Here is a 26085-nt window from a genome sequence, read left to right as displayed (position 1 = left end):
TGTTTCTCGCCCTCTGTTTCTCGCCCTCTGTTTCTCGCCCTCTGTTTCAGCCCCTGTTTCAGCCCCTTTGTTTCAGCCCCTCTGTTTCAGCCCCTCTGTTTCACGCCCTCTGTTTCAGCCCCTCTGTTTCAGCCCCTCTGTTTCAGCCCCTCTGTTTCAGCCCCTCTGTTTCTCGCCCTCTGTTTCTCGCCCTCTGTTTCTCGCCCTCTGTTTCTCGCTCTCTGTTTCAGCCCCTCTGTTTCAGCCTCTCTGTTTCTCGCCCTCTGTTTCTCGCCCTCGGTTTCCCGCCCTCTGTTTCATCCCCTCTATTTCAGCCCCTCTGTTTCTCGCCCTCTGTTTCAGCCCCTCTGTTTCAGCCCCTCTGTCTCTCGCCCTCTGTTTCAGCCCCTCTGTTTCAGCCCCTCTGTATCAGCCCCTCTGTTTCAGCCCTTCTGTTTCTCGCCTTCTGTTTCTCGCCCTCTGTTTCAGCCCCTCTGTTTCTGCCCCTCTGTTTCAGCTCCTCTGTTTCAGCCCCTCTCTTTCAGCCCCAATGTTTCTCGCCCCTGTTTCTCGCCCTCTGTTTCTCGCCCTCTGTTCCTCGCTCTCTGTTTCTCGCCCTCTGTTTCAGCCCCTCTGTTTCTCGCCCACTGTTTCAGCCCCTCTGTTTCTCGCCATCTGTTTCAGCCCCTCTGTTTCAGCCCCTCTGTTTCTCGCCCTCTGTTTCAGCCCCTCTGTTTCAGCCCCTCTGTTTCAGCCCCTCTGTTTCACCCCCTCTGTTTCAGCACATCTGTTTCTCGCCCTTTGTTTCTCGCCCTCTGTTTCAGCCCCTCTGTTTCTCGCCCTCTGTTTCAGCCCCTCTGTTTCTCGCCCTCTGTTTCAGCCCCTCTGTATCAGTCCCTCTGTTTCAGCCCCTCTGTTTCAGCCCCTCTGTTTCAGCCCCTCTGTTTCACGCCCTCTGTTTCAGCCCCTCTGTTTCAGCCCCTCTGTTTCTCGCCCTCTGTTTCAGCCCCTCTGTTTCAGCCCCTATGTATCAGCCCCTCTGTTTCAGCCCCTCTGTTTCTCACCCTCTGTTTCTCGCCCTCTGTTTCAGCCCCTCTGTTTCATCCCCTCTGTTTCAGCCCCTCTGTTTCAGCCCCTCTGTTTCAGCCCCTCTGTTTCTCGCCCTCTGTTTCTCGCCCTCTGTTTCTCGCTCTCTGTTTCTCGCCCTCTGTTTCTCGCCCTCTGTTTCAGCCCCTCTGTTTCAGCCCCTATGTTTCAGCCACTCTGTTTCAGCCCCTCTGTTTCTCGCCCTCTGTTTCAGCCCCTCTGTTTCTCGCCATCTGTTTCAGCCCCTCTGTTTCAGCCCCTCTGTATCAGCCCCTCTGTTTCAGCCCCTCTGTTTCTCGCCCTCTGTTTCTCGCCCTCTGTTTCTCGCTCTCTGTTTCTCGCCCTCTGTTTCTCGCCCTCTGTTTCAGCCCCTCTGTTTCAGCCCCTCTGTTTCAGCCCCGCTGTTTCTCGCCCTCTGTTTCTCGCCCACTGTTTCTCGCCCTCTGTTTCAGCCCCTCTGTTTCAGCCCCTCTGTTTCAGCCCCTCTGTTTCTCGCCATTTGTTTCAGCCCCTCTGTTTCAGCCCCTCTGTTTCTCGCCCTCTGTTTCAGCCCATCTGTTTCTCGCCCTCTGTTTCAGCCCCTCTGTTTCAGCCCCTCTGTATCAGCCCCTCTGTTTCAGCCACTCTGTTTCAGCCCATCTGTATCAGCCCCTCTGTTTCAGCCCCTCTGTTTCTCGCCCTCTGTTTCTCGCCCTCTGTTTCAGCCCCTCTGTTTCAGCCCCTCTGTTTCAGACCCTTTGTTGCAGCCCCTCTGTTTCAGCCCCTCTGTTTCTCGCCCTCTGTTTCTGCCCCTCTGTTTCAGCCCCTCTGTTTCAGCCCCTCTGTTTCAGCCCCTCTGTTTCTCGCCCTCTGTTTCTCTCCCTCTGTTTCAGCCCCTCTGTTTCAGCCCCTCTGTTTCAGCCCCACTGTTTCAGCCCTTCTGATTCTCGCCCTCTGTTTCTCGCCCTCTGTTTCTCGCCCTCTGTTTCAGCCCCTCTGTTTCAGCCCCTCTGTTTCAGCCCCTCTGTTTCAGCCCCTCTGTTTCTCGCCCTCTGTTTCGCGCCCTCTGTTTCTCGCCCTCTGTTTCTCGCCCTCTGTTTCAGCCTCTCTGTTTCAGTCCCTCTGTTTCAGCCCCTCTGTTTCTCGCCCTCTGTTTCTCGCCCTCTGTTTAGGCCCCTCTGTTTCAGGCCCTCTGTTTCAGCCCCTCTGTTTCTCGCCCTCTGTTTCAGCCCCTCTGTTTCAGCCCCTCTGTTTCTCGCCCTCTGTTTCAGCCCCTCTGTTTCAGCCCCTCTGTATCAGCCCCTCTGTTTCAGCCCCTCCTTTTCTCGCCCTCTGTTTCTCGCCCTCTGTTTCAGCCCCTCTGTTTCAGCCCCTCTGTTTCAGCCCCTCTGTTTCAGCCCCTCTGTTTCTCGCCCTCTGTTTCTCGCCCTCTGTTTCTCGCCCTCTGTTTGTCGCCCTCTGTTTCTCGCTCTCTGTTTCTCGCCCTCTGTTTCAGCCCCTCTGTTTCTCGCCCACTGTTTCAGCCCCTCTGTTTCTCGCCATCTGTTTCAGCCCCTCTGTTTCAGCCCCTCAGTTTCTTGCCCTCTGTTTCAGACCCTCTGTTTCAGCCCCTCTGTTTCAGCCCCTCTGTTTCAGCCCCTCTGTTTCAGCACCTCTGTTTCTCGCCCTTTGTTTCTCGCCCACTGTTTCAGCCCCTCTGTTTCTCGCCCTCTGTTTCAGCCCCTCTGTTTCTCGCCCTCTGTTTCAGCCCCTCTGTTTCATCCCCTCTGTTTCTCGCCCTCTGTTTCAGCCCCTCTGTTTCAGCCCCTCTGTATCAGCCCCTCTGTTTCAGCCCCTCTGTTTCTCGCCCTCTGTTTCTCGCCCTCTGTTTCAGCCCCTCTGTTTCAGCCCCTCTGTTTCAGCCCCTCTGTTTCAGCCCAACTGTTTCAGCCCCTCTGATTCTCGCCCTCTGTTTCTCGCCCTCTGTTTCTCGCCCTCTGTTTCTCGCTCTCTGTTTCTCGCCCACTGTTTCAGCCCCTCTGTTTCTCACCATCTGTTTCAGCCCCTCTGTTTCAGCCCCTCTGTTTCTCGCCCTCTGTTTCAGCCCCTCTGTTTCAGCCCCTCTGTTTCAGCCCCTCTTTTTCAGCCCCTCTGTTTCTCGCCCTCTGTTTCTCGCCCTCTGTTTCTCGCTCTCTGTTTCTCGCCCTCTGTTTCTCGCCCTCTGTTTCAGCCCCTCTGTTTCAGCCCCTCTGTTTCAGACCCTCTGTTTCTCGCCCTCTGTTTCTCGCCCACTGTTTCTCGCCCTCTGTTTCAGCCCCTCTGTTTCAGCCCCTCTGTTTCAGCCCCTCTTTTTCAGCCCCTCTGTTTCTCGCACCCTGTTTCTCGCCCTCTGTTTCTCGCTCTCTGTTTCTCGCCCTCTGTTTCTCGCCCACTGTTTCAGCCCCTCTGTTTCAGCCCCTCTGTTTCAGCCCCTCTGTTTCTCGCCCTCTGTTTCTCGCCCTCTGTTTCTCGCCCTCTGTTTCAGCCCCTCTGTATCAGCCCCTTTGTTTCAGCCCCTCTGTTTCAGCCCCTCTGTTTCACGCCCTCTGTTTCAGCCCCTCTGTTTCAGCCCCTCTGTTTCAGCCCCTCTGTTTCAGCCCCTCTGTTTCTCGCCCTCTGTTTCTCGCCCTCTGTTTCTCGCCCTCTGTTTCTCGCTCTCTGTTTCAGCCCCTCTGTTTCAGCCTCTCTGTTTCAGCCCCTCTGTTTCTCGCCCTCGGTTTCCCGCCCTCTGTTTCATCCCCTCTATTTCAGCCCCTCTGTTTCTCGCCCTCTGATTCAGCCCCTCTGTTTCAGCCCCTCTGTATCAGCCCCTCTGTTTCAGCCCCTCTGTTTCTCGCCTTCTGTTTCTCGCCCTCTGTTTCAGCCCCTCTGTTTCAGCCCCTCTGTTTCAGCTCCTCTGTTTCAGCCCCTCTCTTTCAGCCCCAATGTTTCTCGCCCCTGTTTCTCGCCCTCTGTTTCTCGCCCTCTGTTCCTCGCTCTCTGTTTCTCGCCCTCTGTTTCAGCCCCTCTGTTTCTCGCCCACTGTTTCAGCCCCTCTGTTTCTCGCCATCTGTTTCAGCCCCTCTGTTTCAGCCCCTCTGTTTCTCGCCCTCTGTTTCAGCCCCTCTGTTTCAGCCCCTCTGTTTCAGCCCCTCTGTTTCAGCCCCTCTGTTTCAGCACCTCTGTTTCTCGCCCTTTGTTGCTCGCCCTCTGTTTCAGCCCCTCTGTTTCTCGCCCTCTGTTTCAGCCCCTCTGTTTCTCGCCCTCTGTTTCAGCCCCTCTGTATCAGTCCCTCTGTTTCAGCCCCTCTGTTTCAGCCCCTCTGTTTCAGCCCCTCTGTTTCACGCCCTCTGTTTCAGCCCCTCTGTTTCAGCCCCTCTGTTTCTCGCCCTCTGTTTCAGCCCCTCTGTTTCAGCCCCTCTGTATCAGCCCCTCTGTTTCAGCCCCTCTGTTTCTCACCCTCTGTTTCTCGCCCTCTGTTTCAGCCCCTCTGTTTCATCCCCTCTGTTTCAGCCCCTCTGTTTCAGCCCCTCTGTTTCAGCCCCTCTGTTTCTCGCCCTCTGTTTCTCGCCCTGTTTCTCGCTCTCTGTTTCTCGCCCTCTGTTTCTCGCCCTCTGTTTCAGCCCCTCTGTTTCAGCCCCTCTGTTTCAGCCACTCTGTTTCAGCCCCTCTGTTTCTCGCCCTCTGTTTCAGCCCCTCTGTTTCTCGCCATCTGTTTCAGCCCCTCTGTTTCAGCCCCTCTGTATCAGACCCTCTGTTTCAGCCCCTCTGTTTCTCGCCCTCTGTTTCTCGCCCTCTGTTTCTCGCTCTCTGTTTCTCGCCCTCTGTTTCTCGCCCTCTGTTTCAGCCCCTCTGTTTCAGCCCCTCTGTTTCAGCCCCGCTGTTTCTCGCCCTCTGTTTCTCGCCCACTGTTTCTCGCCCTCTGTTTCAGCCCCTCTGTTTCAGCCCCTCTGTTTCAGCCCCTCTGTTTCTCGCCATTTGTTTCAGCCCCTCTGTTTCAGCCCCTCTGTTTCTCGCCCTCTGTTTCAGCACATCTGTTTCTCGCCCTCTGTTTCAGCCCCTCTGTTTCAGCCCCTCTGTATCAGCCCCTCTGTTTCAGCCCCTCTGTTTCAGCCCCTCTGTATCAGCCCTTCTGTTTCAGCCCCTCTGTTTCTCGCCCTCTGTTTCTCGCCCTCTGTTTCAGCCCCTCTGTTTCAGCCCCTCTGTTTCAGACCCTTTGTTGCAGCCCCTCTGTTTCAGCCCCTCTGTTTCTCTCCCTCTGTTTCAGCCCCTCTGTTTCAGCCCCTCTGTTTCAGCCCATCTCTTTCAGGCCCTCTATTTCAGCCCCTCTGTTTCTCGCACCCTGTTTCTCGCCCTCTGTTTCTCGCTCTCTGTTTCTCGCCCTCTGTTTCTCGCCCTCTGTTTCAGCCCCTCTGTTTCAGCCCCTCTGTTTCAGCTCCTCTGTTTCTCGCCCTCTGTTTCTCGCCCTCTGTTTCTCGCCCTCTGTTTCAGCCCCTCTGTTTCAGCCCCTCTGTTTCAGCCCCTCTTTTTCAGCCCCTCTGTTTCTCGCACCCTGTTTGTCGCCCTCTGTTTCTCGCTCTCTGTTTCTCGCCCTCTGTTTCAGCCCCTCTGTTTCTCGCCCTCTGTTTCAGCCCCTCTGTTTCTGCCCCTCTGTATCAGCCCCTCTGTTTCAGCCCCTCCTTTTCTCGCCCTCTGTTTCTCGCCCTCTGTTTCAGCCCCTCTGTTTCAGCCCCTCTGTTTCAGCCCCTCAGTTTCAGCCCCTCTGTTTCTCGCCCTCTGTTTCTCGCCCTCTGTTTCTCGCCCTCTGTTTGTCGCCCTCTGTTTCTCGCTCTCTGTTTCTCGCCCTCTGTTTCAGCCCCTCTGTTTCTCGCCCTCTGTTTCAGCCCCTCTGTTTCTCGCCATCTGTTTCAGCCCCTCTGTTTCAGCCCCTCAGTTTCTCGCCCTCTGTTTCAGACCCTCTGTTTCAGCCCCTCTGTTTCAGCCCCTCTGTTTCAACCCCTCTGTTTCAGCACCTCTGTTTCTCGCCCTTTGTTTCTCGCCCACTGTTTCAGCCCCTCTGTTTCTAGCCCTCTGTTTCAGCCCCTCTGTTTCTCGCCCTCTGTTTCAGCCCCTCTGTTTCATCCCCTCTGTTTCTCGCCCTCTGTTTCAGCCCCTCTGTTTCAGCCCCTCTGTTTCATCCCCTCTGTTTCTCGCCCTCTGTTTCAGCCCCTCTGTTTCAGCCCCTCTGTATCAGCCCCTCTGTTTCAGCCCCTCTGTTTCTCGCCCTCTGTTTCTCGCCCACTGTTTCAGCCCCTCTGTTTCAGCCCCTCTGTTTCAGCCCCTCTGTTTCAGCCCAACTGTTTCAGCCCCTCTGATTCTCGCCCTCTGTTTCTCGCCATCTGTTTCTCGCCCTCTGTTTCTCGCTCTCTGTTTCTCGCCCACTGTTTCAGCCCCTCTGTTTCTCGCAATCTGTTTCAGCCCCTCTGTTTCAGCCCCTCTGTTTCAGCCCCTCTGTTTCAGCCCCTCTGTTTCTCGCCCTCTGTTTCTCGCCCTCTGTTTCTCGCCCTCTGTTTCTCGCTCTCTGTTTCAGCCCCTCTGTTTCAGCCTCTCTGTTTCAGCCCCTCTGTTTCTCGCCCTCGGTTTCCCGCCCTCTGTTTCATCCCCTCTATTTCAGCCCCTCTGTTTCTCGCCCTCTGATTCAGCCCCTCTGTTTCAGCCCCTCTGTATCAGCCCCTCTGTTTCAGCCCCTCTGTTTCTCGCCTTCTGTTTCTCGCCCTCTGTTTCAGCCCCTCTGTTTCAGCCCCTCTGTTTCAGCTCCTCTGTTTCAGCCCCTCTCTTTCAGCCCCAATGTTTCTCGCCCCTGTTTCTCGCCCTCTGTTTCTCGCCCTCTGTTCCTCGCTCTCTGTTTCTCGCCCTCTGTTTCAGCCCCTCTGTTTCTCGCCCACTGTTTCAGCCCCTCTGTTTCTCGCCATCTGTTTCAGCCCCTCTGTTTCAGCCCCTCTGTTTCTCGCCCTCTGTTTCAGCCCCTCTGTTTCAGCCCCTCTGTTTCAGCCCCTCTGTTTCAGCCCCTCTGTTTCAGCACCTCTGTTTCTCGCCCTTTGTTTCTCGCCCTCTGTTTCAGCCCCTCTGTTTCTCGCCCTCTGTTTCAGCCCCTCTGTTTCTCGCCCTCTGTTTCAGCCCCTCTGTATCAGTCCCTCTGTTTCAGCCCCTCTGTTTCAGCCCCTCTGTTTCAGCCCCTCTGTTTCACGCCCTCTGTTTCAGCCCCTCTGTTTCAGCCCCTCTGTTTCTCGCCCTCTGTTTCAGCCCCTCTGTTTCAGCCCCTCTGTATCAGCCCCTCTGTTTCAGCCCCTCTGTTTCTCACCCTCTGTTTCTCGCCCTCTGTTTCAGCCCCTCTGTTTCATCCCCTCTGTTTCAGCCCCTCTGTTTCAGCCCCTCTGTTTCAGCCCCTCTGTTTCTCGCCCTCTGTTTCTCGCCCTGTTTCTCGCTCTCTGTTTCTCGCCCTCTGTTTCTCGCCCTCTGTTTCAGCCCCTCTGTTTCAGCCCCTCTGTTTCAGCCACTCTGTTTCAGCCCCTCTGTTTCTCGCCCTCTGTTTCAGCCCCTCTGTTTCTCGCCATCTGTTTCAGCCCCTCTGTTTCAGCCCCTCTGTATCAGACCCTCTGTTTCAGCCCCTCTGTTTCTCGCCCTCTGTTTCTCGCCCTCTGTTTCTCGCTCTCTGTTTCTCGCCCTCTGTTTCTCGCCCTCTGTTTCAGCCCCTCTGTTTCAGCCCCTCTGTTTCAGCCCCGCTGTTTCTCGCCCTCTGTTTCTCGCCCACTGTTTCTCGCCCTCTGTTTCAGCCCCTCTGTTTCAGCCCCTCTGTTTCAGCCCCTCTGTTTCTCGCCATTTGTTTCAGCCCCTCTGTTTCAGCCCCTCTGTTTCTCGCCCTCTGTTTCAGCACATCTGTTTCTCGCCCTCTGTTTCAGCCCCTCTGTTTCAGCCCCTCTGTATCAGCCCCTCTGTTTCAGCCCCTCTGTTTCAGCCCCTCTGTATCAGCCCTTCTGTTTCAGCCCCTCTGTTTCTCGCCCTCTGTTTCTCGCCCTCTGTTTCAGCCCCTCTGTTTCAGCCCCTCTGTTTCAGACCCTTTGTTGCAGCCCCTCTGTTTCAGCCCCTCTGTTTCTCTCCCTCTGTTTCAGCCCCTCTGTTTCAGCCCCTCTGTTTCAGCCCCTCTCTTTCAGGCCCTCTATTTCAGCCCCTCTGTTTCTCGCACCCTGTTTCTCGCCCTCTGTTTCTCGCTCTCTGTTTCTCGCCCTCTGTTTCTCGCCCTCTGTTTCAGCCCCTCTGTTTCAGCCCCTCTGTTTCAGCTCCTCTGTTTCTCGCCCTCTGTTTCTCGCCCTCTGTTTCTCGCCCTCTGTTTCAGCCCCTCTGTTTCAGCCCCTCTGTTTCAGCCCCTCTTTTTCAGCCCCTCTGTTTCTCGCACCCTGTTTGTCGCCCTCTGTTTCTCGCTCTCTGTTTCTCGCCCTCTGTTTCAGCCCCTCTGTTTCTCGCCCTCTGTTTCAGCCCCTCTGTTTCTGCCCCTCTGTATCAGCCCCTCTGTTTCAGCCCCTCCTTTTCTCGCCCTCTGTTTCTCGCCCTCTGTTTCAGCCCCTCTGTTTCAGCCCCTCTGTTTCAGCCCCTCAGTTTCAGCCCCTCTGTTTCTCGCCCTCTGTTTCTCGCCCTCTGTTTCTCGCCCTCTGTTTGTCGCCCTCTGTTTCTCGCTCTCTGTTTCTCGCCCTCTGTTTCAGCCCCTCTGTTTCTCGCCCACTGTTTCAGCCCCTCTGTTTCTCGCCATCTGTTTCAGCCCCTCTGTTTCAGCCCCTCAGTTTCTCGCCCTCTGTTTCAGACCCTCTGTTTCAGCCCCTCTGTTTCAGCCCCTCTGTTTCAACCCCTCTGTTTCAGCACCTCTGTTTCTCGCCCTTTGTTTCTCGCCCACTGTTTCAGCCCCTCTGTTTCTAGCCCTCTGTTTCAGCCCCTCTGTTTCTCGCCCTCTGTTTCAGCCCCTCTGTTTCATCCCCTCTGTTTCTCGCCCTCTGTTTCAGCCCCTCTGTTTCAGCCCCTCTGTATCAGCCCCTCTGTTTCAGCCCCTCTGTTTCTCGCCCTCTGTTTCTCGCCCACTGTTTCAGCCCCTCTGTTTCAGCCCCTCTGTTTCAGCCCCTCTGTTTCAGCCCAACTGTTTCAGCCCCTCTGATTCTCGCCCTCTGTTTCTCGCCCTCTGTTTCTCGCCCTCTGTTTCTCGCTCTCTGTTTCTCGCCCACTGTTTCAGCCCCTCTGTTTCTCGCAATCTGTTTCAGCCCCTCTGTTTCAGCCCCTCTGTTTCTCGCCCTCTGTTTCAGCCCCTCTGTTTCAGCCCCTCTGTTTCAGCCCCTCTTTTTCAGCCCCTCTGTTTCTCGCCCTCTGTTTCTCGCCCTCTGTTTCTCGCTCTCTGTTTCTCGCCCTCTGTTTCTCGCCCTCTGTTTCAGCCCCTCTGTTTCAGCCCCTCTGTTTCAGACCCTCTGTTTCTCGCCCTCTGTTTCTCGCCCACTGTTTCTCGCCCTCTGTTTCAGCCCCTCTGTTTCAGCCCCTCTGTTTCAGCCCCTCTTTTTCAGCCCCTCTGTTTCTCGCACCCTGTTTCTCGCCCTCTGTTTCTCGCTCTCTGTTTCTCGCCCTCTGTTTCTCGCCCTCTGTTTCAGCCCCTCTGTTTCAGCCCCTCTGTTTCAGCCCCTCTGTTTCTCGCCCTCTGTTTCTCGCCCTCTGTTTCTCGCCCTCTGTTTCAGCCCCTCGGTTTCAGCCCCTTTGTTTCAGCCCCTCTGTTTCAGCCCCTCTGTTTCACGCCCTCTGTTTCAGCCCCTCTGTTTCAGCCCCTCTGTTTCAGCCCCTCTGTTTCAGCTCCTGTGTTTCTCGCCCTCTGTTTCTCGCCCTCTGTTTCTCGCCCTCTGTTTCTCGCTCTCTGTTTCAGCCCCTCTGTTTCAGCCTCTCTGTTTCAGCCCCTCTGTTTCTCGCCATTTGTTTCAGCCCCTCTGTTTCACCCCTCTGTTTCTCGCCCTCTGTTTCAGCCCATCTGTTTCTCTCCCCCTTTGTCAGCCCCTCTGTTTCAGCCCCTCTGTATCAGCCCCTCTGTTTCAGCCCCTCTGTTTCAGCCCCTCTGTATCAGCCCCTCTGTTTCAGCCCCTCTGTTTCTCGCCCTCTGTTTCTCGCCCTCTGTTTCAGCCCCTCTGTTTCAGCCCCTCTGTTTCAGACCCTCTGTTTCTCGCCCTCTGTTTCAGCCCCTCTGTTTCAGCCCCTCTGTTTCAGCCCCTCTGTTTCTCGCCCTCTGTTTCTCTCCCTCTGTTTCAGCCCCTCTGTTTCAGCCCCTCTGTTTCAGCCCCACTGTTTCAGCCCCTCTGATTCTCGCCCTCTGTTTCTCGCCCTCTGTTTCTCGCCCTCTGTTTCAGCCCCTCTGTTTCAGCCCCTCTGTTTCAGCCCCTCTGTTTCAGCCCCACTGTTTCAGCCCCTCTGATTCTCGCCCTCTGTTTCTCGCCCTCTGTTTCTCGCCCTCTGTTTCTCGCTCTCTGTTTCTCGCCCACTGTTTCAGCCCCTCTGTTTCTCGCCATCTGTTTCAGCCCCTCTGTTTCAGCCCCTCTGTTTCTCGCCCTCTGTTTCAGCCCCTCTGTTTCAGCCCCTCTGTTTCAGCCCCTCTTTTTCAGCCCCTCTGTTTCTCGCCCTCTGTTTCTCGCCCTCTGTTTCTCGCTCTCTGTTTCTCGCCCTCTGTTTCTCGCCCTCTGTTTCAGCCCCTCTGTTTCATCCCCTCTGTTTCAGACCCTCTGTTTCTCGCCCTCTGTTTCTCGCCCACTGTTTCTCGCCCTCTGTTTCTCGCCCTCTGTTTCAGCCCCTCTGTTTCAGCCCCTCTTTTTCAGCCCCTCTGTTTCTCGCACCCTGTTTCTCGCCCTCTGTTTCTCGCTCTCTGTTTCTCGCCCTCTGTTTCTCGCCCTCTGTTTCAGCCCCTCTGTTTCAGCCCCTCTGTTTCAGCTCCTCTGTTTCTCGCCCTCTGTTTCTCGCCCTCTGTTTCTCGCCCTCTGTTTCAGCCCCTCTGTTTCAGCCCCTCTGTTTCAGCCCCTCTTTTTCAGCCCCTCTGTTTCTCGCACCCTGTTTCTCGCCCTCTGTTTCTCGCTCTCTGTTTCTCGCCCTCTGTTTCTCGCCCTCTGTTTCAGCCCCACTGTTTCAGCCCCTCTGTTTCAGCTCCTCTGTTTCTCGCCCTCTGTTTCTCGCCCTCTGTTTCTCGCCCTCTGTTTCAGCCCCTCTGTTTCAGCCCCTTTGTTTCAGCCCCTCTGTTTCAGCCCCTCTGTTTCACGCCCTCTGTTTCAGCCCCTCTGTTTCAGCCCCTCTGTTTCAGCCCCTCTGTTTCAGCCCCTCTGTTTCAGCCCCTCTGTTTCTCGCCCTCTGTTTCTCGCCCTCTGTTTCTCGCCCTCTGTTTCTCGCTCTCTGTTTCAGCCCCTCTGTTTCAGCCCCTCTGTTTCAGCCCCTCTGTTTCTCGCCCTCGGTTTCCCGCCCTCTGTTTCAGCCCCTCTATTTCAGCCCCTCTGTTTCTCGCCCTCTGTTTCAGCCCCTCTGTTTCAGCCCCTCTATTTCTCGCCCTCTGTTTCAGCCCCTCTGTTTCAGCCCCTCTGTATCAGCCCCTCTGTTTCAGCCCCTCTGTTTCTCGCACTCTGTTTCTCCCCCTCTGTTTCAGCCCCTCTGTTTCAGCCCCTCTGTTTCAGCTCCTCTGTTTCAGCCCCTCTCTTTCAGCCCCAATGTTTCTCGCCCATGTTTCTCGCCCTCTGTTTCTCGCCCTCTGTTCCTCGCTCTCTGTTTCTCGCACTCTGTTTCAGCCCCTCTGTTTCTCGCCCACTGTTTCAGCCCCTCTGTTTCTCGCCATCTGTTTCAGCCCCTCTGTTTCAGCCCCTCTGTTTCTCGCCCTCTGTTTCAGCCCCTCTGTTTCAGCCCCTCTGTTTCAGCCGCTCTGTTTCAGCACCTCTGTTTCTCGCCCTTTGTTTCTCGCCCTCTGTTTCAGCCCCTCTGTTTCTCGCGCTCTGTTTCAGCCCCTCTGTTTCTCGCCCTCTGTTTCAGCCCCTCTGTATCAGTCCCTCTGTTTCAGCCCCTCTTTTTCAGCCCCTCTGTTTCAGCCCCTCTGTTTCACGCCCTCTGTTTCAGCCCCTCTGTTTCAGCCCCTCTGTTTCTCGCCCTCTGTTTCAGCCCCTCTGTTTCAGCCCCTCTGTATCAGCCCCTCTGTTTCAGCCCCTCTGTTTCTCACACTCTGTTTCTCGCCCTCTGTTTCAGCCCCTCTGTTTCAGCCCCTCTGTTTCAGACCCTCTGTTTCTCGCCCTCAGTTTCTCGCCCACTGTTTCTCGCCCACTGTTTCAGCCCCTCTGTTTCAGCCCCTCTGTTTCAGCCCCTCTTTTTCAGCCCCTCTGTTTCTCGCACCCTGTTTCTCGCCCTCTGTTTCTCGCTCTCAGCTTCTCTCCCTCTGTTTCTCGCCCTCTGTTTCAGCCCCTCTGTTTCAGCCCCTCTGTTTCAGCTCCTCTGTTTCTCGCCCTCTGTTTCTCGCCCTCTGTTTCTCGCCCTCTGTTTCAGCCCCTCTGTTTCAGCCCCTTTTTTTCAGCCCCTCTGTTTCTGCCCCTCTGTTTCACGCCCTCTGTTTCAGCCCCTCTGTTTCAGCCCCTCTGTTTCAGCCCCTCTGTTTCAGCCCCTCTGTTTCAGCCCCTCTGTTTCTCGCCCTCTGTTTCTCGCCCTCTGTTTCTCGCCCTCTGTTTCTCGCTCTCTGTTTCAGCCCCTCTGTTTCAGCCCCTCTGTTTCAGCCCCTCTGTTTCTCGCCCTCGGTTTCCCGCCCTCTGTTTCAGCCCCTCTATTTCAGCCCCTCTGTTTCTCGCCCTCTGTTTCAGCCCCTCTGTTTCAGCCCCTCTATTTCTCGCCCTCTGTTTCAGCCCCTCTGTTTCAGCCCCTTTGTTTCAGCCCCTCTGTTTCTGCCCCTCTGTTTCACGCCCTCTGTTTCAGCCCCTCTGTTTCAGCCCCTCTGTTTCAGCCCCTCTGTTTCAGCCCCTCTGTTTCAGCCCCTCTGTTTCTCGCCCTCTGTTTCTCGCCCTCTGTTTCTCGCTCTCTGTTTCAGCCCCTCTGTTTCAGCCCCTCTGTTTCAGCCCCTCTGTTTCTCGCCCTCGGTTTCCCGCCCTCTGTTTCAGCCCCTCTGTTTCAGCCCCTCTGTTTCTCGCCCTCTGTTTCAGCCCCTCTGTTTCAGCCCCTCTATTTCTCGCCCTCTGTTTCAGCCCCTCTGTTTCAGCCCCTCTGTATCAGCCCCTCTGTTTCAGCCCCTCTGTTTCTCGCACTCTGTTTCTCCCCCTCTGTTTCAGCCCCTCTGTTTCAGCCCCTCTGTTTCAGCTCCTCTGTTTCAGCCCCTCTCTTTCAGCCCCAATGTTTCTCGCCCATGTTTCTCGCCCTCTGTTTCTCGCCCTCTGTTCCTCGCTCTCTGTTTCTCGCACTCTGTTTCAGCCCCTCTGTTTCTCGCCCACTGTTTCAGCCCCTCTGTTTCTCGCCATCTGTTTCAGCCCCTCTGTTTCAGCCCCTCTGTTTCTCGCCCTCTGTTTCAGCCCCTCTGTTTCAGCCCCTCTGTTTCAGCCGCTCTGTTTCATCACCTCTGTTTCTCGCCCTTTGTTTCTCGCCCTCTGTTTCAGCCCCTCTGTTTCTCGCGCTCTGTTTCAGCCCCTCTGTTTCTCGCCCTCTGTTTCAGCCCCTCTGTATCAGTCCCTCTGTTTCAGCCCCTCTGTTTCAGCACCTCTGTTTCAGCCCCTCTGTTTCACGCCCTCTGTTTCAGCCCCTCTGTTTCAGCCCCTCTGTTTCTCGCCCTCTGTTTCAGCCCCTCTGTTTCAGCCCCTCTGTATCAGCCCCTCTGTTTCAGCCCCTCTGTTTCTCACACTCTGTTTCTCGCCCTCTGTTTCAGCCCCTCTGTTTCAGCCCCTCTGTTTCAGACCCTCTGTTTCTCGCCCTCAGTTTCTCGCCCACTGTTTCTCGCCCACTGTTTCAGCCCCTCTGTTTCAGCCCCTCTGTTTCAGCCCCTCTTTTTCAGCCCCTCTGTTTCTCGCACCCTGTTTCTCGCCCTCTGTTTCTCGCTCTCAGCTTCTCTCCCTCTGTTTCTCGCCCTCTGTTTCAGCCCCTCTGTTTCAGCCCCTCTGTTTCAGCTCCTCTGTTTCTCGCCCTCTGTTTCTCGCCCTCTGTTTCTCGCCCTCTGTTTCAGCCCCTCTGTTTCAGCCCCTTTGTTTCAGCCCCTCTGTTTCTGCCCCTCTGTTTCACGCCCTCTGTTTCAGCCCCTCTGTTTCAGCCCCTCTGTTTCAGCCCCTCTGTTTCAGCCCCTCTGTTTCAGCCCCTCTGTTTCTCGCCCTCTGTTTCTCGCCCTCTGTTTCTCGCCCTCTGTTTCTCGCTCTCTGTTTCAGCCCCTCTGTTTCAGCCCCTCTGTTTCAGCCCCTCTGTTTCTCGCCCTCGGTTTCCCGCCCTCTGTTTCAGCCCCTCTATTTCAGCCCCTCTGTTTCTCGCCCTCTGTTTCAGCCCCTCTGTTTCAGCCCCTCTGTTTCTCGCCCTCTGTTTCAGCCCCTCTGTTTCAGCCCCTCTGTATCAGCCCCTCTGTTTCAGCCCCTCTGTTTCTCGCCTTCTGTTTCTCGCCCTCTGTTTCAGCCCCTCTGTTTCAGCCCCTCTGTTTCAGCTCCTCTGTTTCAGCCCCTCTCTTTCAGCCCCAATGCTTCTCGCCCCTGTTTCTCTCCCTCTGTTTCTCGCCCTCTGTTCCTCGCTCTCTGTTTCTCGCCCTCTGTTTCAGCCCCTTTGTTTCTCGCCCACTGTTTCAGCCCCTCTGTTTCTCGCCATCTGTTTCAGCCCCTCTGTTTCAGCCCCTCTGTTTCTCGCCATCTGTTTCAGCCCCTCTGTTTCAGCCCCTCAGTTTCTCGCCCTCTGTTTCAGACCCTCTGTTTCAGCCCCTCTGTTTCAGCCCCTCTGTTTCAGCCCCTCTGTTTCAGCACCTCTGTTTCTCGCCCTTTGTTTCTCGCCCACTGTTTCAGCCCCTCTGTTTCTCGCCCTCTGTTTCAGCCCCTCTGTTTCTCGCCCTCTGTTTCAGCCCCTCTGTTTCATCCCCTCTGTTTCTCGCCCTCTGTTTCAGCCCCTCTGTTTCAGCCCCTCTGTATCAGCCCCTCTGTTTCAGCCCCTCTGTTTCTCGCCCTCTGTTTCTCGCCCTCTGTTTCAGCCCCTCTGTTTCAGCCCCTCTGTTTCAGCCCCTCTGTTTCAGCCCAACTGTTTCAGCCCCTCTGATTCTCGCCCTCTGTTTCTCGCCCTCTGTTTCTCGCCCTCTGTTTCTCGCTCTCTGTTTCTCGCCCTCTGTTTCAGCCCCTCTGTTTCTCGCCCACTGTTTCAGCCCCTCTGTTTCTCGCCATCTGTTTCAGCCCCTCTGTTTCAGCCCCTCTGTTTCTCGCCCTCTGTTTCAGCCCCTCTGTTTCAGCCCCTCTGTTTCAGCCCCTCTTTTTCAGCCCCTCTGTTTCTCGCCCTCTGTTTCTCGCCCTCTGTTTCTCGCTCTCTGTTTCTCGCCCTCTGTTTCTCGCCCTCTGTTTCAGCCCCTCTGTTTCAGCCCCTCTGTTTCAGACCCTCTGTTTCTCGCCCTCTGTTTCTCGCCCACTGTTTCTCGCCCTCTGTTTCAGCCCCTCTGTTTCAGCCCCTCTGTTTCAGCTCCTCTTTTTCAGCCCCTCTGTTTCTCGCACCCTGTTTCTCGCCCTCTGTTTCTCGCTCTCTGTTTCTCGCCCTCTGTTTCTCGCCCTCTGTTTCAGCCCCTCTGTTTCAGCCCCTCTGTTTCAGCCCCTCTGTTTCTCGCCCTCTGTTTCTCGCCCTCTGTTTCTCGCCCTCTGTTTCAGCCCCTCTGTTTCAGCCCCTTTGTTTCAGCCCCTCTGTTTCAGCCCCTCTGTTTCACGCCCTCTGTTTCAGCCCCTCTGTTTCAGCCCCTCTGTTTCAGCCCCTCTGTTTCAGCTCCTGTGTTTCTCGCCCTCTGTTTCTCGCCCTCTGTTTCTCGCCCTCTGTTTCTCGCTCTCTGTTTCAGCCCCTCTGTTTCAGCCTCTCTGTTTCAGCCCCTCTGTTTCTCGCCATTTGTTTCAGCCCCACTGTTTCAGCCCCTCTGTTTCTCGCCCTCTGTTTCAGCCCATCTGTTTCTCTCCCCCTTTGTCAGCCCCTCTGTTTCAGCCCCTCTGTATCAGCCCCTCTGTTTCAGCCCCTCTGTTTCAGCCCCTCTGTATCAGCCCCTCTGTTTCAGCCCCTCTGTTTCTCGCCCTCTGTTTCTCGCCCTCTGTTTCAGCCCCTCTGTTTCAGCCCCTCTGTTTCAGACCCTTTGTTGCAGCCCCTCTGTTTCAGCCCCTCTGTTTCTCGCCCTCTGTTTCAGCCCCTCTGTTTCAGCCCCTCTGTTTCAGCCCCTCTGTTTCAGCCCCTCTGTTTCTCGCCCTCTGTTTCTCTCCCTCTGTTTCAGCCCCTCTGTTTCAGCCCCTCTGTTTCAGCCCCTCTGTTTCTCGCCCTCTGTTTCAGCCCCTCTGTTTCAGCCCCTCTGTTTCAGCCCCTCTGTTTCTCGCCCTCTGTTTCTCTCCCTCTGTTTCAGCCCCTCTGTTTCAGCCCCTCTGTTTCAGCCCCACTGTTTCAGCCCCTCTGATTCTCGCCCTCTGTTTCTCGCCCTCTGTTTCTCGCCCTCTGTTTCAGCCCCTCTGTTTCAGCCCCTCTGTTTCAGCCCCTCTGTTTCAACCCACTGTTTCAGCCCCTCTGATTCTCGCCCTCTGTTTCTCGCCCTCTGTTTCTCGCCCTCTGTTTCTCGCTCTCTGTTTCTCGCCCACTGTTTCAGCCCCTCTGTTTCTCGCCATCTGTTTCAGCCCCTCTGTTTCAGCCCCTCTGTTTCTCGCCCTCTGTTTCAGCCCCTCTGTTTCAGCCCCTCTGTTTCAGCCCCTCTTTTTCAGCCCCTCTGTTTCTCGCCCTCTGTTTCTCGCCCTCTGTTTCTCGCTCTCTGTTTCTCGCCCTCTGTTTCTCGCCCTCTGTTTCAGCCCCTCTGTTTCAGCCCCTCTGTTTCAGACCCTCTGTTTCTCGCCCTCTGTTTCTCGCCCACTGTTTCTCGCCCTCTGTTTCTCGCCCTCTGTTTCAGCCCCTCTGTTTCAGCCCCTCTTTTTCAGCCCCTCTGTTTCTCGCACCCTGTTTCTCGCCCTCTGTTTCTCGCTCTCTGTTTCTCGCCCTCTGTTTCTCGCCCTCTGTTTCAGCCCCACTGTTTCAGCCCCTCTGTTTCAGCTCCTCTGTTTCTCGCCCTCTGTTTCTCGCCCTCTGTTTCTCGCCCTCTGTTTCAGCCCCTCTGTTTCAGCCCCTTTTTTTCAGCCCCTCTGTTTCAGCCCCTCTGTTTCACGCCCTCTGTTTCAGCCCCTCTGTTTCAGCCCCTCTGTTTCAGCCCCTCTGTTTCAGCCCCTCTGTTTCAGCCCCTCTGTTTCTCGCCCTCTGTTTCTCGCCCTCTGTTTCTCGCCCTCTGTTTCTCGCTCTCTGTTTCAGCCCCTCTGTTTCAGCCCCTCTGTTTCAGCCCCTCTGTTTCTCGCCCTCGGTTTCCCGCCCTCTGTTTCAGCCCCTCTATTTCAGCCCCTCTGTTTCTCGCCCTCTGTTTCAGCCCCTCTGTTTCAGCCCCTCTGTTTCTCGCCCTCTGTTTCAGCCCCTCTGTTTCAGCCCCTCTGTATCAGCCCCTCTGTTTCAGCCCCTCTGTTTCTCGCACTCTGTTTCTCCCCCTCTGTTTCAGCCCCTCTGTTTCAGCCCCTCTGTTTCAGCTCCTCTGTTTCAGCCCCTCTCTTTCAGCCCCAATGTTTCTCGCCCATGTTTCTCGCCCTCTGTTTCTCGCCCTCTGTTCCTCGCTCTCTGTTTCTCGCCCTCTGTTTCAGCCCCTCTGTTTCTCGCGCTCTGTTTCAGCCCCTCTGTTTCTCGCCCTCTGTTTCAGCCCCTCTGTATCAGTCCCTCTGTTTCAGCCCCTCTGTTTCAGCCCCTCTGTTTCAGCCCCTCTGTTTCACGCCCTCTGTTTCAGCCCCTCTGTTTCAGCCCCTCTGTTTCTCGCCCTCTGTTTCAGCCCCTCTGTTTCAGCCCCTCTGTATCAGCCCCTCTGTTTCAGCCCCTCTGTTTCTCACCCTCTGTTTCTCGCCCTCTGTTTCAGCCCCTCTGTTTCAGCCCCTCTGTTTCAGACCCTCTGTTTCTCGCCCTCAGTTTCTCGCCCACTGTTTCTCGCCCACTGTTTCAGCCCCTCTGTTTCAGCCCCTCTGTTTCAGCCCCTCTTTTTCAGCCCCTCTGTTTCTCGCACCCTATTTCTCGCCCTCTGTTTCTCGCTCTCAGCTTCTCTCCCTCTGTTTCTCGCCCTCTGTTTCAGCCCCTCTGTTTCAGCCCCTCTGTTTCAGCTCCTCTGTTTCTCGCCCTCTGTTTCTCGCCCTCTGTTTCTCGCCCTCTGTTTCAGCCCCTCTGTTTCAGCCCCTTTGTTTCAGCCCCTCTGTTTCTGCCCCTCTGTTTCACGCCCTCTGTTTCAGCCCCTCTGTTTCAGCCCCTCTGTTTCAGCCCCTCTGTTTCAGCCCCTCTGTTTCAGCCCCTCTGTTTCTCGCCCTCTGTTTCTCGCCCTCTGTTTCTCGCTCTCTGTTTCAGACCCTCTGTTTCAGCCCCTCTGTTTCAGCCCCTCTGTTTCTCGCCCTCGGTTTCCCGCCCTCTGTTTCAGCCCCTCTATTTCAGCCCCTCTGTTTCTCGCCCTCTGTTTCAGCCCCTCTGTTTCAGCCCCTCTGTTTCTCGCCCTCTGTTTCAGCCCCTCTGTTTCAGCCCCTCTGTATCAGCCCCTCTGTTTCAGCCCCTCTGTTTCTCGCCTTCTGTTTCTCGCCCTCTGTTTCAGCCCCTCTGTTTCAGCCCCTCTGTTTCAGCTCCTCTGTTTCAGCCCCTTTCATTCAGCCCCAATGCTTCTCGCCCCTGTTTCTCTCCCTCTGTTTCTCGCCCTCTGTTCCTCGCTCTCTGTTTCTCGCCCTCTGTTTCAGCCCCTTTGTTTCTCGCCCACTGTTTCAGCCCCTCTGTTTCTCGCCATCTGTTTCAGCCCCTCTGTTTCAGCCCCTCTGTTTCTCGCCCTCTGTTTCAGCCCCTCTGTTTCAGCCCCTCTGTTTCAGCCCCTCTGTTTCAGCACCTCTGTTTCTCGCCCTTTGTTTCTCGCCCTCTGTTTCAGCCCCTCTGTTTCTCGCCCTCTGTTTCAGCCCCTCTGTTTCTCGCCCTCTGTTTCAGCCCCTCTGTATCAGTCCCTCTGTTTCAGCCCCTCTGTTTCAGCCCCTCTGTTTCAGCCCCTCTGTTTCACGCCCTCTGTTTCAGCCCCTCTGTTTCAGCCCCTCTGTTTCTCGCCCTCTGTTTCAGCCCCTCTGTTTCAGCCCCTCTGTATCAGCCCCTCTGTTTCAGCCCCTCTGTTTCTCACCCTCTGTTTCTCGCCCTCTGTTTCAGCCCCTCTGTTTCATCCCCTCTGTTTCAGCCCCTCTGTTTCAGCCCCTCTGTTTCAGCCCCTCTGTTTCTCGCCCTCTGTTTCTCGCCCTGTTTCTCGCTCTCTGTTTCTCGCCCTCTGTTTCCAGCCCTCTGTTTCAGCCCTTCTGTTTCAGCCCCTCTGTTTCAGCCACTCTGTTTCAGCACCTCTGTTTCTCGCCCTCTGTTTCAGCCCCTCTGTTTCTCGCCCTCTGTTTCAGCCCCTCTGTTTCAGCCCCTCTGTATCAGCCCCTCTGTTTCAGCCCCTCTGTTTCTCGCCCTCTGTTTCTCGCCCTCTGTTTCTCGCTCTCTGTTTCTCGCCCTCTGTTTCTCGCCCTCTGTTTCAGCCCCTCTGTTTCAGCCCCTCTGTTTCAGCCCGCTGTTTCTCGCCCTCTGTTTCTCGCCCACTGTTTCTCGCCCTCTGTTTCAGCCCCTCTGTTTCAGCCCCTCTGTTTCAGCCCCTCTGTTTCTCGCCATTTGTTTCAGCCCCTCTGTTTCAGCCCCTCTGTTTCTCGCCCTCTGTTTCAGCCCATCTGTTTCAGCCCCTCTGTATCAGCCCCTCTGTTTCAGCCCCTCTGTTACAGCCCCTCTGTTTCTCGCCCTCTGTTTCTTGCCCTCTGTTTCTCGCTCTCTGTTTCTCGCCCTCTGTTTATCACTCTCTGTTTCAGCCCCTCTGTTTCAGCCCCTCTGTTTCAGCCCCTCTGTTTCAGACCCTTTGTTGCAGCGCCTCTGTTTCAGCACCTCTGTTTCTCGCCCTCTGTTTCTGCCACTCTCTTTCAGCCCCTCTGTTTCAGCCCCTCTGTTTCATCCCCTCTTTTTCTCGCCCTCTGTTTCTCGCCCTCTGTTTCTCGCCCTCTGTTTCTCGCCCTCTGTTTCATACCCTCTGTTTCAGCCCCTCTGTTTCTCGCCCTATGTTTCAGCCCCTCTGTTTCAGCCCCTCTGTTTCTCGCCCTCTGTTTCAGCCCCTCTGTTTCAGCCCCTCTGTATCAGCCCCTCTGTTTCACCCCACTGTTTCTCGCCCTCTGTTTCTCGCCCTCTGTTTCAGCCCCTCTGTTTCAGCCCCTCTGTTTCAGCCCCTCTGTTTCAGCCCTTCTGTTTCAGCCCCTCTATTTCTCGCCGTCTGTTTCTCGCCCGCTGTTTCTCGCCCTCTGTTTCTCGCTCTCTGTTTCTCGCCCTCTGTTTCAGCCCCTCTGTTTCTCGCCCACTGTTTCAGCCCCTCTGTTTCAGCCCCTGTGTTTCAGCCCCTCTGTTTCAGCCCTTCTGTTTCAGCCACTCTGTTTCAGCCCCTCTGTTTCAGCTCCTATGTTTCAGCCCCTCTGTTTCACCCCCACTGTTTCTCGCCCTCTGTTTCTCGCCCTCGGTTTCAGCCCCTCTGTTTCACGCCCTCTGTTTCAGCCCCTCTGTTTCTCGCCCTCTGTTTCAGCCCCTCTGTTTCAGCCCCTCTGTTTCAGCCCCTCTGTTTCAGCCCTTCTGTTTCAGCCCCTCTGTTTCAGCCCCTCTGTTTCTCGCCCTCTGTTTCAGCCCCTCTGTTTCTCCCCGCTCTGTTTCAGACCCGCTGTTTCAGCCCCTCAGTATCAGCCCCTCTGTTTCAGCCCCTCTGTTTCTCGCCCTCTGTTTCTCGCCCTCTGTTTCTCGCCCTCTGTTTCTCGCCCACTGTTTCAGCCCCTCTGTTTCAGCCCCTCTGTTTCAGCCCCTCTGTTTCAGCCCCTCTGTTTCAGCCCCTCTGTTTCTCGCCCTCAGTTTCTCGCCCTCTGTTTCAGCCCCTCTGTTTCTCGCCCACTGTTTCAGCCCCTCTGTTTCTCGCCATCTGTTTCAGCCCCTCTGTTTCAGCACCTCTGTTTCTCGCCCTTTGTTTCTCGCCCTCTGTTTCAGCCCCTCTGTTTCTCGCCGTCTGTTTCAGCCCCTCTGTTTCTCGCCCTCTGTTTCAGCCCCTCTGTTTCAGCCCCTCTGTTTCTCGCCCTCTGTTTCAGCCCCTCTGTTTCAGCCCCTCTGTCTCAGCCCCTCTGGTTCAGCCCTTCTGTTTCTCGCCCTCTGTTTCTCGCCCTCTGTTTCAGCCCCTCTGTTTCAGCCCCTCTGTTTCAGCCCCTCTGTTTCAGCCCCTCTGATTCTCGCCCTCTGTTTCTCGCCCTCTGTTTCTCGCCCTCTGTTTCTCGCTCTCTGTTTCTCGCCCTCTGTTTCAGCCCCTCTGTTTCTCGCCCACTGTTTCAGCCCCTCTGTTTCAGCCCCTCTGTTTCTCGCCCTGTGTTTCAGCCCCTCTGTATCAGCCCCTCTGGTTCAGCCCCTCTGTTTCTCGCCCTCTGTTTCTCGCCCTCTGTTTCAGCCCCTCTGTTTCAGCCCCTCTGTTTCAGCCCCTCTGTTTCAGCCCCTCTGTTTCAGCCCCTCTGTTTCTCGCCCTCTGTTTCTCGCTCTCTGTTTCTCGCCCTCTGTTTATCACTCTCTGTTTCAGCCCCTCTGTTTCAGCCCCTCTGTTTCAGCCCCTCTGTTTCAGACCCTTTGTTGCAGCGCCTCTGTTTCAGCACCTCTGTTTCTCGCCCTCTGTTTCTGCCACTCTCTTTCAGCCCCTCTGTTTCAGCCCCTCTGTTTCATCCCCTCTGTTTCTCGCCCTCTGTTTCTCGCCCTCTGTTTCTCGCCCTCTGTTTCTCGCCCTCTGTTTCATACCCTCTGTTTCAGCCCCTCTGTTTCTCGCCCTATGTTTCAGCCCCTCTGTTTCAGCCCCTCTGTTTCTCGCCCTCTGTTTCAGCCCCTCTGTTTCAGCCCCTCTGTATCAGCCCCTCTGTTTCACCCCACTGTTTCTCGCCCTCTGTTTCTCGCCCTCTGTTTCAGCCCCTCTGTTTCAGCCCCTCTGTTTCAGCCCCTCTGTTTCAGCCCTTCTGTTTCAGCCCCTCTATTTCTCGCCGTCTGTTTCTCGCCCGCTGTTTCTCGCCCTCTGTTTCTCGCTCTCTGTTTCTCGCCCTCTGTTTCAGCCCCTCTGTTTCTCGCCCACTGTTTCAGCCCCTCTGTTTCAGCCCCTGTGTTTCAGCCCCTCTGTTTCAGCCCTTCTGTTTCAGCCACTCTGTTTCAGCCCCTCTGTTTCAGCTCCTATGTTTCAGCCCCTCTGTTTCACCCCCACTGTTTCTCGCCCTCTGTTTCTCGCCCTCGGTTTCAGCCCCTCTGTTTCACGCCCTCTGTTTCAGCCCCTCTGTTTCTCGCCCTCTGTTTCAGCCCCTCTGTTTCAGCCCCTCTGTTTCAGCCCCTCTGTTTCAGCCCTTCTGTTTCAGCCCCTCTGTTTCAGCCCCTCTGTTTCTCGCCCTCTGTTTCAGCCCCTCTGTTTCTCCCCGCTCTGTTTCAGACCCGCTGTTTCAGCCCCTCAGTATCAGCCCCTCTGTTTCAGCCCCTCTGTTTCTCGCCCTCTGTTTCTCGCCCTCTGTTTCTCGCCCTCTGTTTCTCGCCCACTGTTTCAGCCCCTCTGTTTCAGCCCCTCTGTTTCAGCCCCTCTGTTTCAGCCCCTCTGTTTCAGCCCCTCTGTTTCTCGCCCTCAGTTTCTCGCCCTCTGTTTCAGCCCCTCTGTTTCTCGCCCACTGTTTCAGCCCCTCTGTTTCTCGCCATCTGTTTCAGCCCCTCTGTTTCAGCACCTCTGTTTCTCGCCCTTTGTTTCTCGCCCTCTGTTTCAGCCCCTCTGTTTCTCGCCGTCTGTTTCAGCCCCTCTGTTTCTCGCCCTCTGTTTCAGCCCCTCTGTTTCAGCCCCTCTGTTTCTCGCCCTCTGTTTCAGCCCCTCTGTTTCAGCCCCTCTGTCTCAGCCCCTCTGGTTCAGCCCTTCTGTTTCTCGCCCTCTGTTTCTCGCCCTCTGTTTCAGCCCCTCTGTTTCAGCCCCTCTGTGTCAGCCCCTCTGTTTCAGCCCCTCTGATTCTCGCCCTCTGTTTCTCGCCCTCTGTTTCTCGCCCTCTGTTTCTCGCTCTCTGTTTCTCGCCCTCTGTTTCAGCCCCTCTGTTTCTCGCCCACTGTTTCAGCCCCTCTGTTTCAGCCCCTCTGTTTCTCGCCCTGTGTTTCAGCCCCTCTGTATCAGCCCCTCTGGTTCAGCCCCTCTGTTTCTCGCCCTCTGTTTCTCGCCCTCTGTTTCAGCCCCTCTGTTTCAGCCCCTCTGTTTCAGCCCCTCTGTTTCAGCCCCTCTGTTTCAGCCCCTCTGTTTCTCGCCCTCTGTTTCAGCCCCTCTGTTTCTCGCCCACTGTTTCAGCCCCTCTGTTTCAGCCCCTCTGTTTCAGCCCCTCTGTTTCAGTCCTTCTGTTTCAGCCCCTCTGTTTCAGCCCCTCTGTTTCAGCTTCTCTGTTTCAGCCCCTCTGTTTCAGCCCCTCTGTTTCTCGCCCTGTGTTTCACGCCCTCGGTTTCAGCCCCTCTGTTTCTCGCCCTCTGTTTCAGCCCCTCTGTTTCTCGCCCTCTGTTTCAGCCCCTCTGTATCAGCCCCTCTGTTTCAGCCCCTCTGTTTCAGCCCTTCTGTTTCAGCCACTCTGTTTCAGCCCCTCTGTTTCTCGCCCTCTGTTTCAGCTCCTCTGTTTCTCGCCCTCTGTTTCAGACCCGCTGTTTCAGCCCCTCAGTATCAGCCCCTCTGTTTCAGTCCCTCTGTTTCTCGCCCACTGTTTCAGCCCCTCTGTTTCTGCCCCTCTGTTTCAGCCACTCTGTTTCAGCCCCTGTGTTTCAGCCCCTCTGTTTCAGCCCCTCTGTTTCTCGCCCTCTGTTTCTCGCCCTCTGTTTCTCGCCCTCTGTTTCTCGCTCTCTGTTTCTCGCCCTCTGTTTCAGCCCCTCTGTTTCTCGCCCACTGTTTCAGCCCCTCTGTTTCTCGCCATCTGTTTCAGCCCCTCTGTTTCAGCCCCTCTGTTTCTCGCCCTCTGTTTCAGACCCTCTGTTGCAGCCCCTCTGTTTCTGCCCCTCTGTTTCAGCCCCTCTGTTTCAGCACCTCTGTTTCAGCCCCGCTGTTTCTCGCCCTCTGTTTCTCGCCCTCTGTTTCTCGCCCTCTGTTTCTCGCCCTCTGTTTCTCGCCCTCTGTTTCAGCCCCTCTGTTTCAGCCCCTCTGTATCACCCCCTCTGTTTCAGCCCCTCTGTTTCTCACCCTCTGTTTCTCGCCCTCTGTTTCAGCTCCTCTGTTTCATCCCCTCTGTTTCAGCCCCTCTGTTTCAGCCCCTCTGTTTCAGCCCCTCTGTTTCTCGCCCTCTGTTTCTCGCCCTCTGTTTCTCGCTCTCTGTTTCTCGCCCTCTGTTTCTCGCCCTCTGTTTCAGCCCCTCTGTTTCAGCACCTCTGTTTCAGCCACTCTGTTTCAGCCCCTCTGTTTCTCGCCCTCTGTTTCAGCCCCTCTGTTTCTCGCCCTCTGTTTCAGCCCCTCTGTTTCTCGCCCTCTGTTTCTCGCCCTCTGTTTCTCGCTCTCTGTTTCTCGCCCTCTGTTTCTCGCCCTCTGTTTCAGCCCCTCTGTTTCAGCCCCTCTGTTTCAGCCCCGCTGTTTCTCGCCCTCTGTTTCTCGCCCACTGTTTCTCGCCCTCTGTTTCAGCCCCTCTGTTTCAGCCCCTCTGTTTCAGCCCCTCTGTTTCTCGCCATTTGTTTCAGCCCCTCTGTTTCAGCCCCTCTGTTTCTCGCCCTCTGTTTCAGCCCATCTGTTTCAGCCCCTCTGTATCAGCCCCTCTGTTTCAGCCCCTCTGTTTCAGCCCCTCTGTTTCTCGCCCTCTGTTTCTCGCCCTCTGTTTCTCGCTCTCTGTTTCTCGCCCTCTGTTTCTCGCTCTCTGTTTCAGCCCCTCTGTTTCAGCCCCTCTGTTTCAGCCCCTCTGTTTCAGACCCTTTGTTGCAGCCCCTCTGTTTCAGCCCCTCTGTTTCTCGCCCTCTGTTTCAGCCCCTCTGTTTCAGCCCCTCTGTTTCAGCCCCTCTGTTTCAGCCCCTCTGTTTCAGCCCCTCTGTTTCTCGCCCTCTGTTTCTCGCCCTCTTTTTCTCGCCCTCTGTTTCTCGCCCTCTGTTTCAGCCCCTCTGTTTCAGTCCCTCTGTTTCAGCCCCTCTGTTTCTCGCCCTCTGTGTCTCGCCCTCTGTTTCATCCCCTCTGTTTCAGCCCCTCTGTTTCTCGCCCTCTGTTTCAGCCCCTCTGTTTCAGCCCCTCTGTTTCTCGCCCTCTGTTTCAGCCCCTCTGTTTCAGCCCCTCTGTATCAGCCCCTCTGTTTCAGCCCCACTGTTTCTCGCCCTCTGTTTCTCGCCCTCTGTTTCAGCCCCTCTGTTTCAGCCCCTCTGTTTCAGCCCCTCTGTTTCAGCCCCTCTGTTTCAGCCCCTCTGTTTCTCGCCGTCTGTTTCTCGCCCGCTGTTTCTCGCCCTCTGTTTCTCGCTCTCTGTTTCTCGCCCTCTGTTTCAGCCCCTCTGTTTCTCGCCCACTGTTTCAGCCCCTCTGTTTCAGCCCCTCTGTTTCAGCCCCTCTGTTTCAGCCCTTCTGTTTCAGCCACTCTGTTTCAGCCCCTCTGTTTCAGCTCCTCTGTTTCAGCCCCTCTGTTTCACCCCCACTGTTTCTCGCCCTCTGTTTCTCGCCCTCGGTTTCAGCCCCTCTGTTTCTCGCCCTCTGTTTCAGCCCCTCTGTTTCTC

Source organism: Stegostoma tigrinum, chromosome 29 (genome assembly GCF_030684315.1).
Source record: "Stegostoma tigrinum isolate sSteTig4 chromosome 29, sSteTig4.hap1, whole genome shotgun sequence".
In the NCBI taxonomy this organism is placed as follows: Eukaryota; Metazoa; Chordata; class Chondrichthyes; order Orectolobiformes; family Stegostomatidae; genus Stegostoma; species Stegostoma tigrinum.
The sequence above is the reverse complement of the archived record's forward strand: the minus strand, read 5'-3'. Positions refer to the sequence as shown.